A 12,664-nucleotide genomic window follows, 5' to 3' on the forward strand; every position below is an offset into this window, starting at 1 on the left:
TATTTAAGTAAAAAAAAAAAAAATTCAATCCTCCTGTTGTTCTCTTGTAGCCTATACTTTCTTTTATGTGGGCTTCTAGGTCGCTAGCACCTTTATTTGACACTGACACGTGCGTGCCAGCTTTGCTGTTCATGCATTCTGCTTTACACGGATCCCGACCGAAATGAAAACGCAAGAATTTTCTCTGTAAATCATCTGTGAATTTACATTTGGGCTTTTTTTACGCTGTTAGCTACTTACATCTTACCTCGCACTTGACCGCAAACTGAAGCGTCGAGTCACGCTGCTAAAATTCTGTGAACGTAAAGTCCGCCTACTTTGATTTGATTGGTCAATGTCAGAATATTTGAAATGACAAGCAGTGACAGACCAATGAGGCTGAGATGAACACACACACACACACGCACACACCTCTGTTTTCTGACGTGCTCTCTGCTTGCCGCTGCGGAATCGGATTGAGGAACGCGCTGATTATAACAAGACGGGGCGAAGCCGAAGCCGGTTTCATATGTTTTGTGTGCAAAGGCAAGCGTATATTTAAAGTACACGCTTAAAGGCACAATATGTAACTTTTTTGCTTTAAAATTAGCAAAAATCACTATATCTACGTTATATATATTTTTTAGTTGTGTACTTACATTATCCCGACTGTTTCAACTTTCAAACCAGGAGAAATTTTAATTTAATTTTTAGACACGGCACGTTTCTTTATTTCCGGTTTGTCGCAGTCAATGGCGTCATATCCGCCTTGTCCCTGGTTTCCGCTTGTACTGCCATAGCAACCAGAGCTGTGAGCAGAGCCCTCTGATTAACCAAAGCAACAGACGCAAACAACTGTGGAGTTCGCAATGTCTATTTGCACGCTGTTGTTGTTTCGTTCAAACATTATGGACCATGGCAAGCAGACTTTGGATAAAACAGGAGAACTAAAACGAGAATCAATATCAGCGCTGTTTTCGAGATGCCGAGAGCTCCCATAGACAGAGACTTCGACCGCTCCTACATGTACTTATTAAACAGGTGAGCGCATTTACATAAAACTAATCAATGTTATATAGTTCAACAATGATAAAATGTTAGAATATGATCTGTATGTTATTCTAATGTTGATCTAGCTTACTGCTAGTCTCATACAGACAAACTAACACATACATTTAAACACATTCAAATGCAGTTTAGTGTGCTAATGTAATGTTAGACCAATGAAACAGCGCTGCGTTACCTCACAAGTTTAATTGGTCTAATAAACTGACCTGTGAGTAGTAATTCTGCGTGTAGTTCGGTAGAATGAAATGTCCGTATTCCTTTTATATCCGCGGGACTCGCGTCGCGTGTGGAGCTGACAGCTGTCTCTTAGCGATCCCGAACTGCTTCATATCACAGTCATGATAAAAGCATCGATGTATTCAGTCAACCATAAACATTATTAGATCGGCCGGCTTAACGTTGACGACAACATCCATAATTCTTAGCATGTGTTGCATCATCAAACTACGCCTTTGTTATTGTAAAGAGGTTAGCGACCCCTAGTGGCGAAAAATGCCATACTGTACGTTTAATGGCCCAATGAAAAATAATGAAAACCAGGACATTTTCATCACTTTATAAAAAACAGACAGGACGGCCAGGACAGGACGTGAAAACAGGACATGTCCTGGGAAAACAGGACGGTTGGTCACCCTAGTCTGTAAGAAGACAACAAATCTTTTTTTACAGGTTTTTAATTGTTTCACCATTTTCTGCAATCCTTATATAATGCTGCTTTCACATCACTCGCCAACATCCTGGATATTTGGCATGTGTTTAATTGAACGTGACATTCTCAAATTAGAAAGAAAGAGAAAGTTTTTGTGATCTCTTGGGAATCTGTGGTGACATTCTTTTGTTTATTGATAAAGCAGAAAACAGCTGCAGAGATTTCCACTTTGTTTCCAGTAATCCTCCAGTGTTGAAGGATTGGAAATTCATCATATTCATGGATTGTCTCTTCCTAGCAAAGTCAATCTTGGCCTAAACGCAGATGTTTGGCTGACCAAAACGGATTCTCCTCAAGGATGTTTGTGTATTTTTTCTTTGTCCTTGATGCAAACAAGCTTTCTAGTTTCTCCTGCAAATAGAAACGCAGAACATAATGCTGCTGTCACCATGTTTGACTGATGGTGTTACTTGAGAGGAGGGAACAAAAAAGCAACAATTTAAACCATCTGTGTGTGTGTTAATTGCAAACTTTTAAAAAGATCATATGAAATGTCAGAATAAAACGAAGAATAAAGAAACACAAGCGTTAGAACAAAGAGGGTTTTTCCATCACTGATTTGTTTGCATTTACACTACAGGACTTAATACGCAGATCTATTTTGACAAATTCAATTTTCTCCCCTCCTTAGCTATGGTTATCACTGTCAGTCATCCCAAATATTGGTCCAGTTCGTTCATTCGGAACACCCTGCAGTGCCATCAAACACCGACAAAAATTCAGTAGTGCATATTAGAGAAGTTTGAGGTATGATGACATATACTTCTGAAAAGAAATACAAATTACCATACTTTTATTTAATGTGAAAGTAATTCAAGTGAATTTATATAAATATAAAAAATATTATTTAGTTAATATAAATTGTCAAGTGATAAACTGTGTGCTAAATGTCTGCTGCAATGTTTAATATGAAAATGTATGTCATTTGGTTATATTAGATGTGTACTTCATCTTCATCTGAATACTGAAATTAAAGCTGTTTTAATGAATTTAGAACTTTTACAGAAATTCCTGGGTAAAATAACATTTGGTGTAATCTTTCCTTTACACTGACATCCAGACAACAGACGCTTCCACCCTGGTAATAACTACAAAGATCCCAATCCTGTCTGAATCAGTACTTGAAATGACAGTACTGATTTAGGAATCTAATCTCATCAGAATAGTGCTGAAGACACAGATGCTCTTCTGGAAACACTTATGCAAAATAATGAAAATCAGTTACCTACATTGGTCCAATTTTTCACAAAGGTCAAAAGAGTGCAGCTTTAAAGACTTTAAGTGGGAAAATATTGGACCGCAAATCACATAAAACACTGCACATCTGTCGGACCGCTGGAAGGGCTTTTTAAAAATCTGTCAGCAGAGCTCAATGAAGAGAAACTTCTGGGCTTATTTTTATATAAATTATCCTCCTGGTAAACCTCTGAAGTGTTGAAGAGAAATGTTTGTAAATGTTTTAATGCTCAACTCAGTATTTGTTACAGTCAGAAGAGGAGACAGCTGATTTAAAGATACAAGTTCTTTATTGTAACGTGCCAACACAAGTATCAATCAGGTATGTCAACAGTGTCTGAGAAATTCACTTAGCTGTTCATTTCAAATTTCTTTGTCCTTTGCAGGTATGGATGAATGAAGATTGTCGGTGCAAGGAAGATGATGATGATCGCAAGGGGTAAGCATCCACAAGGCAGGTAAGCAGTCAGGTAAGTCCAGACGAGACCAGACAATGTGATGTGGTGCTGCTGATGAGGATGATTGATGGTGATTGAGTGTGTGCAGGTGGGAGCCAGGAAGGATTTAGCTGGGAAATGTAGTTTTGCGGTGACTGGAAATCGTGATAGTATTTAATTGAAGCACCTTTACAGCCTCAAGTCATTTGGGGTATGATTCAACAAGCTTTGTACATCTGTATTTGGGGATTTTCTGCCATTCTTCTCTGCTGATCCTCTGGACTAGGTTTTCATTAAGGAAAGCTCTGTAGTTTTCTGGATTGAGCTTCCCTTTTCTGACGAGTCCGCCAGTCCCTGGTGCTGAAAAACACCCCCACAGCGTGATGCTGCCACCACCACATTTTACTGTTGGGATGGTATTGTGCAGGTGATGAGCGGTGCCTGGTTTCCTTCAGACATGACGCTTGGAACAGAGGTTCATCAGTCCAGAGAATCTTGTTTCTCAAAGTTGGAGAGTCCTTTAGGTGCTTTTTTGCATATTCCAAGAGGGTTTTCTTGTGTCTTTACTGAGGAAAGGCTTGAGTCTGGCCAGTCTGCCATAAAGCCCAGATCAGTGGAGTGTTGCAGTGATGTTTGTCCTTCCGTAAGTTTCTCCCATCTCCATATACGATCATGGAGCTCAACCAGAGTGACCATCAGCTTCTAGGTCACCACTCTAACCAAGGCCCTTCTCCATGGATTGCTCAGTTTGGCCAGAAGGTCAGCTCTAGGAAAAGTCCTGGTTGTTCCAAACTTCTTCCATGAAGGATTATGTAGGCTTCATGCTACTGTGAACTTTCAATGCAGCCGATTTTTTGGCAGTCTTCCCCTGGTCTGTGTCTAGACACAATCCTGTCACTGAGCTCTGCACCCTGTTCCTATGACCTCATGGCTTGGTTTATGCTCTATGTATTTTCAACTGTTAGACCTTTTATTGACAGGTGTGTGCTGTTTCAAATCATGTCCATTCAATTGAATTTGCCACAGGGTGTCTCCAGTCGAAGTGTAGAAACATCCTAAAATTGCTCCTGAGCTAAATTTCAATTTTCCCAGAAAAGGGTATAAATACTTGTTTTTACATTTCTTAATAAATGTATTTATTTATTTATTTATTTGCTTTGTCATTAAAAATGTAATTCAAAGCAGCTGCAACAGCAAAATGTGAAAAAAATAAAGGGGTAAGAATACGTTTGCAAGTTCCCTGTAGATATCTTTTGCTAACCTGATTCATTTTAGTTTGCTAAGATCGTTGTAACTATTATTTTAAACAGGTCTCACAATGTGTAATTGTGTGTTCAGTGTATTTGATGGTTTGTGTTTGAATTTGATTGAACGTTTTTTTAACACAGTGTTTCATTTTGTCTTAAACGTTTGAAGTTTGTGATATTGAATTGGTGGTTTTGGCTTTGTGTTAATAGTTTTGATTAATGTGGTATTGCTTTCAGGAAATGTGTGAGCAATTTGGGGAAACTGTGCTAATTTAGATGGCTGCTGAATGAAAGTTCCCCAAGATGGGCATTCGGGTTATACAGTCATGGTCAGAATTATTAGCACACTTGGTAAATATAATCAAAGATGGCTGTACTATTAAATCTGCATTGTTTACCGTTTAGATTTTTCATTCAAAATGTAAAAAAAACCCGAAACTTTCACTGAAGTAAAAGAATTGAAAGTGGGGGGAAAATCACATTAGGAAATAAATGTTTTTCTCCAAAACACATTGGCCACAATTATTGGGACCCTTTTATTAAATACTTGTCCTAATGCCTGATGAGGTTTGAGAACACCTGACAAGAGATCATAGACCATTACTCCTTATAGAATCTCTCCAGATCCTTCAGATTCCCAGATCCATGTTGGTGCTTCTTCTCTTCAGTTCAGCCCACTCATTTCCTATAGGGTTCAGGTCAGGGGATTGGTATGGCCATGGCAGAAGCTTCATTTTGTGTTCAGTGACTCATTTTTGTGTCTAAACTAGATTTAAAATCTAGTTTAAAGCTAGACTAAAAACTCATCTCTTTGACCTAGCATCCACATAACACATTATCAACTTCTATAATTCAATGTTAGGCTGCATAGTTTAGGCCAGCCGGAACCGGGAACACTTCCCATAAATCCTGATGTACTCGTTACATCATAAGAAGAATGGCGTCTACGCTAATATTAGTCTCTCTGTATATCCCGAGGTTTACCGCAGTCCGCCGGATCCAGGCCGTATCCAGATCTTATGAAGGACCTGCGCCTGGACGTGACGACAACGCAGTCCTGAATTGTCAACTAGTCAACTGCCCTGTGAAGGCCTCCTTCCCTTCCCTTTACCTCTGTACAGATAAAACATTGTCAAAATGATTCCAGTTCACATGGATATGCGGAAGCGGCAAAGCAAAAAAAAATCTGTATTATGAATATTTAAGGCCAGAAAAGTAATTTGTTGAGGTCAATTTGTAAAGAAAGACTAAACGCCTGCGCACATATATATTCAAACGTGCATAACAATAGACTAAACACGTAATGCGCATGTGCACGCCGTCATCGTTTTCACAGATTCGCTTTTCTTAAGTTTACGCAGAGATGATAAAGTTTTTCAAAATGTTTCAATGCTTGTACCTTCGAACCTATTTCAGGGTTTGCGTTCTTGAGCCACCAGGCACTGTTGTTGTGCGAATGAGCGGACCGGAGCGTGTTAGGGGTTTTCTGTTAGAACGGTGTCGTGTTAGCAGCCCCTAAGTTAATAACTAATGATCTTTGCAACGGAAGTGAATCAATCAAAACTAACTTTAGCTGGACAATAACATTATTCTAGAGCAGCTGTAAAGCCAAAACAATCTCTGTTACTATAATTTCCTATTATCACTGTAAAGCTGCTTTGAACGAATCTATATTGTTAAAAGCGCTATATAAATGAAGATGACTTGATTTGAGAACGCCCACCACACACCAGCTTATTGGTGGAGAAGAGACAGAATGATGCAGCCAATCAGTGTTTATATGGGGATGATTAGAATTTTGATGGATAGAGGCCAGTGGGCAAATTTGGCCAGGATGCCGGGGGTTAAACCCCTATATTTTTTTTCAAGGATATCCTGGGATTTTTAATGACGAGAGAGAGACAGGACCTTGGTTTAACGTCTCATCCAAAGGACGGTGCTTTTTGACAGTATAGTGTCCCCATCCCTATACTGGGGCGTTAGGACCCACACAGACCACAGGGCGAGCGCCCCCTGCTGGCCTCACTAACACCTCTTTCAGCAGCAACCTGGTTTTCCAAGGAGGTCTCCCATCCAGGTACTGACCAGGGACCACTTAGCTTCAGTGGGCAACCAGTCTTGAGCTACAGGGTGATATGGCTGCTGGCACGGTAGAATCCATGATGCCATGTATCAGAACAAGAAGTCCAGGATCTCCAGCAGAAAAATAGCCCCACAACATTAAAGATCCAGCAGTATATTTAACCGTGGGCATGGGGTACTTTATTATTTTTTTTTATCCCTGTTTGCACCAAACCCATCTAGTGTGTTTGCTGCCAAGAAGCTATTTTTATTTGTCTGACAACTGAATATGCTGGAGTTTGTTCTTAGATGAGTGAGGAGGATTTTTCTTGAAACCCTCCCAAAAAAAATAGTGCTGATGTTGTCACGGATCGCACCTCTGTGGCTCTCCCCACTCATCAGCGAACACCTTCACCGGAATATTGAACTTCACTTCCCATAAGCCCCGTACCTAGGTCTGATTACCTGCACAGGTGTTTCCTATTTCACCTCTCCATATAAACTGTTGCCTGACTCTCCCTCATTGCGAAGTCTTGTTCTGCCTCGGCTAACATCTCCAAGCGTTATTATTCTACTGTTGTCTCTCCGTGTATTGGACCTTTGACTGTTTATCGACACCTGTTTCCTTGTCTGCCGCCTGCCCTGACCTTCTGCCTGTTTACCGTCTCTGATTCTGGATTGCCGCCTGCCTCGATCTCTGCCTGGTATTGTTTATGTTCTTGGATTCTCTTCGTTGTTGTCTACGCTGTACTCTGACCCTTGCCTGTTTGACCATTCTCAATAAATACTGCAAATGGATCCGAACGTCTCTGACTCTGCATCACAGAAGACTTCGCCAACACAGGATCCAGCAGCCATGTATCGTTTGTCAACCGAAGTAACATCTCAAGCATCGGTGCTGGCTGCCGACCAGCAACAGCTCGTCAAGTTAACTGCACTTACAGAAGACCTCGTACGATCCATGCAGACTCTCACCACCCAGGCAGCTGCTTCACCTCCGGCAGCGATCGCTCCGGTTCAGCCTACCTCGTATGTGAGTGTTCCATTCAATAATCTTCGTCTGTCCCTTCCTGATAAGTTTGATGGTTCATCGGCCCTGTGTAAGGGATTCCTGTTGCAGTGTTCTATATTCATCAATCAACAACCGCAGCTGTACCAAACTGATGACAGCCGGGTTTCATTCATCTGTTCTTTACTGACCGGAAGGGCGCTGGAGTGGGCAACAGCGCTGTGGCACGGCGGTCGACTATCATTCCCTTCATATGACAGCTTTCTTCAGCAATTCAGAGAGGTGTTCGAACATCCCGCTGGAGGAAAGGAGCCGGGCGAACTACTATTGTCTCTACGCCAGGGCGGATCATCTGCGGCAGATTACACTCTTTCGTTCCGCACTCTAGCTGCACAGACGGGCTGGAAAGATGACCCACTCAAGTTGCTATATCGCAAGGGGCTCAGTGCTAACCTGCAGGGGGAGCTGGCGTGTCGAGATGAGGGTAAGACACTGAATCAACTCATGGATCTGGCCATTCGTCTGGACAACCTGATGCGAGCTCGGCGAGTGCCCCAAATGCACCGAGTCAGTGAACCGCTATCCACCGCCCAAGAATCTGAACCCATGCAAGTTGGCTACACTCGTCTCACCCCAGAGGAGAGAGAGAGAAGATTGCGCAATCGTCTCTGTTTGTATTGTGGACAATCCGGCCACATGAGGGCGACCTGCCCTAATCGACCAATCACCCGAGATTCTGCTGCGGTGAGTTCGCATCTCTGCTCTTCTAAATCCTTTGAACTGGCTATTACTCTGCGTTTTGACAATGAAGTAGTTCATACCACAGCTTTAATTGACTCCGGAGCTGCTGGAAATTTCATTGACTTAACCTTCGCTAAAACTCATTGCCTTTCTCTTCTTCCATGTGAATCCCGGTTGGCAGTGGCAGCGTTAGACGGACGCCCATTGGGTTCCGGCAAAGTCCATTACATCACTTCAGAAATCACTTTATGCACTAGCACTCTTCATTCCGAGCTCATTCAACTGTTCACCATCGAATCCCCACGACACCCCATCATTCTCGGTTTACCCTGGCTGGAGAAGCACAACCCCACAATTTCATGGTCTGAGAAACAGATAACCCAGTGGTCCAAGATCTGTCAAGAGAACTGTTTGCAACCTCTAACTAAGTTTACTCCCATCACCATTCACTCTGAGGGGACCGATCTTCAGGGGATTCCGGCTCAGTATCACGATCTCTCCCTAGCGTTCAGTGAGAACCGGGCCAACCAACTTCCTCCTCATCGATCCAGCGACTGTGCCATTGATCTCATCCCGGGGGCCATGCCCACGCGAGGAAGAATTTTTCCTCTTTCCCAACCAGAGTCTGAGGCCATGAAATCATACATAGAGGAACAGCTTTCAAGAGGATTCATAAAGCCATCCACATCTCCCGCTTCAGCTGGGTTCTTCTTCGTAAAGAAAAAGGATGGAGGGCTTCGTCCCTGTATCGATTACCGCAGCCTAAATGAGATCACGGTAAAGTTTCGTTATCCCCTGCCTTTGGTTCCAGCAGCCCTCGAACAGCTCCGTACCGCAAGGTACTTCACAAAGTTGGATTTACGTAACGCTTATAATCTCATTCGGATCAGAGAGGGAGACGAGTGGAAAACCGCTTTCTCAACCACTACGGGGCACTACGAATATCATGTGATGCCGTTCGGGCTCGCCAATAGTCCTTCAGTATTCCAGTCTTTTGTCAACGAGGTCTTCCGAGATATGCTCAACCAGAACGTCATTGTCTATATAGATGATATTCTTATTTATTCAGAGACATTCAAGGATCACGTGAAAGATGTAAGAGCAGTTCTTCAACGTCTCATTGAGAACCAACTGTACGCCAAGATACAGAAATGTGAGTTTCATCAGACACAGGTCTCCTTCCTGGGGTACATCATCAGCGCAGAGGGGGTGACTATGGACAGCGGCAAGGTGCGAGCAGTTGTAGATTGGCCTCAACCCACCAATGTGAAGGGGTTACAACGTTTCCTGGGTTTCGCCAACTTCTATCAGCGATTCATCAGAAACTTCAGCATCACGGCAGCACCCCTCACCTCTCTGCTTCAGGGCGGAGGTCAGCGGTTAAGATGGTCTTCTGAGTGTGCTGCAGCATTCCAACGCCTCAAGGACAGGTTCACTACAGCTCCCATTCTTCATCATCCAGATCCCAGACGTGAGTTTATCGTGGAAGTGGACGCGTCCAATACAGGAGTCGGGGCTATACTGTCACAACGGCAGGGTAATCCAGCGAAATTATTCCCCTGTGCTTACTATTCCCGCAAACTTACCCCAGCAGAGAGAAACTACGATGTGGGTGACAGAGAGCTGTTGGCGATGAAGGCAGCATTCGAGGAGTGGCGGCATTGGTTGGAGGGAGCCCATCTGCCCTTTACAGTACTTACGGACCATCGTAACCTAGAGTACATTAAGGCTGCTAAACGATTGAACCCCAGACAGGCTAGGTGGTCGCTCTTCTTCACGAGATTCGACTTCAAAGTAACATATCGGCCAGGCTCCAAGAACGTCAAGGCAGATGCGCTGTCACGCCAGTTCGACAGCTCCGCTAATCCTTCCACTTCAGATCCCATACTTCCCGCAACGCTGATTCTCGCGCCCATTCAATGGGACATAATGACAGAGATATCTTCGGCTCAGAGTGAGGTACCAGCACCGCCTGAATGTCCCCCAGATCGCACTTACGTGCCAACCTGTCTCCGCACTCGAGTATTACAATGGATTCATAATACCCCCAGTGCTGGTCATCCCGGGATTACAGCCACTACTCATCTGACCATGAATCGTTTCTGGTGGCCTACGATTCAGGCCGATGTCATCACGTTCATACATCAATGCAGCACGTGCAACATCGTCAAATCGTCCCATCAGAGACCGGCCGGACTCCTTCAACCACTACCGGTCCCGCAACGCCCATGGTCTCACATAGCCATCGACTTTGTGACCGATCTACCCTCCTCCCAGAATTACACGACCATCCTGACTGTAGTTGATCGTTTCTCGAAGGCTTGCAGATTCATTCCCCTGACCAAGCTGCCCACAGCATTACAGACAGCGGAGGCTTTGGTGCAACAGGTTTTCAGGCTGTACGGACTACCTGAAGATATCGTCTCCGATCAGGGCCCTCAATTCACCTCTCGTGTGTGGCAAGCTTTGTGTGGTCAACTCAACATTAACGTCAGTTTGACATCTGGCTATCATCCACAGTCCAATGGTCAGGTAGAGAGGCTTAATCAGGAGCTCACTCGTTTCCTTCGCACTTACTGTCATCAGAGTCAGCAGGATTGGAGCCGTTTCCTCATGTGGGCCGAGTACGCCCAGAACTCGTTGCGCAAACCTTCTACTGGCCTTACTCCCTTTCAGTGTGTGTTAGGATATCAACCTCCTCTGTTTCCCTGGTCTGGGGAGCCCACCGATCTTCCAGCTGTAAATACGTGGCTTCAGAGAAGTGAGGAGACCTGGAACAATGCTCACGTACATCTTCAACGAGCAGTTCGCAGAGTCAGAGAACAGGCTGATCGTCATCGGAGAAGGGGACCTGAATACATTCCCGGACAGTGGGTGTGGTTGTCAGCCAGGGATCTCCGTCTTCGACTTCCCTGCAAAAAACTAAGTCCTAGGTACGTGGGTCCTTTTAAGATTCTCAGACAAATAACACCAGTTTCATACCGTCTTGCATTACCACCCACTTATCGCATCTCTCCTACTTTTCATGTTTCATTACTCAAACCGGCCGGTGATCCGAGTGGAGAGAGGGACCAGGACGAGGCTGCGGAGGAGAGCTCCCCTCCAATCATCATCGAGGGCGAGGAGGCTTACCGAGTGAAGGAGATCCTCGATTCCAGACGCCGAGGCAGGGAGTTACAGTACCTTATCGACTGGGAGGGGTATGGTCCCGAGGAAAGATCCTGGGTGAGATCACAGGACATATTGGATCCTTCACTTACCTCCGAGTTTCATCGAAACCACCCAACAAGACCTGCCCCCAGACCCCGTGGAAGACCTCGGCGTCGCACCTGTCCTCGCTTCAGGAGCCGCTCGCAGGAGGGGGGCTCTGTCACGGATCGCACCTCTGTGGCTCTCCCCACTCATCAGCGAACACCTTCACCGGAATATTGAACTTCACTTCCCATAAGCCCCGTACCTAGGTCTGATTACCTGCACAGGTGTTTCCTATTTCACCTCTCCATATAAACTGTTGCCTGACTCTCCCTCATTGCGAAGTCTTGTTCTGCCTCGGCTAACATCTCCAAGCGTTATTATTCTACTGTTGTCTCTCCGTGTATTGGACCTTTGACTGTTTATCGACACCTGTTTCCTTGTCTGCCGCCTGCCCTGACCTTCTGCCTGTTTACCGTCTCTGATTCTGGATTGCCGCCTGCCTCGATCTCTGCCTGGTATTGTTTATGTTCTTGGATTCTCTTCGTTGTTGTCTACGCTGTACTCTGACCCTTGCCTGTTTGACCATTCTCAATAAATACTGCAAATGGATCCGAACGTCTCTGACTCTGCATCACAGATGTAGGGGCTATTTGAATTTTTTTAGGCTTTCTGACCCCAAGACTCAACTAATCTCTGCAGTTCTCCAGCTGTGATCCTGGAGTCTTTGGCCACTCATACTTCCTCACCGTGCATTAGGACGATATAGACACACGTCCTCTTCCTGGCAGATTTGTAACATCTTTAGTTGATTGGAAATTCTTAATTATTGCCCCGATGGTGGAAATGGAATGGAATGGAAATGCACATCAGAATTATATTCTTTGGTTTTACTTATTGTGATGGATGATTAAGGGAATTTGGCCTTTGTGTTTTCTCATATTTATACTCCAGTGAAACAACAAGTCACGGCTAGACAATTTCA

At 44.3% G+C, this 12,664-nt stretch overlaps 1 protein-coding gene across 1 annotated transcript in view; it reads left to right on the forward strand.

The window, feature by feature from the left end:
- Window positions 1-12,664, forward strand: part of LOC308694299 (transmembrane protein 255B) — a 66,132-nt gene that overhangs the window by 50,461 nt on the left and 3,007 nt on the right. The window lies entirely within an intron of this gene.

The sequence above is a fragment of the Scardinius erythrophthalmus genome, assembly GCF_964197995.2.
Source record: "Scardinius erythrophthalmus genome assembly, chromosome: 8".
Lineage (NCBI taxonomy): Eukaryota > Metazoa > Chordata > Actinopteri > Cypriniformes > Leuciscidae > Scardinius > Scardinius erythrophthalmus.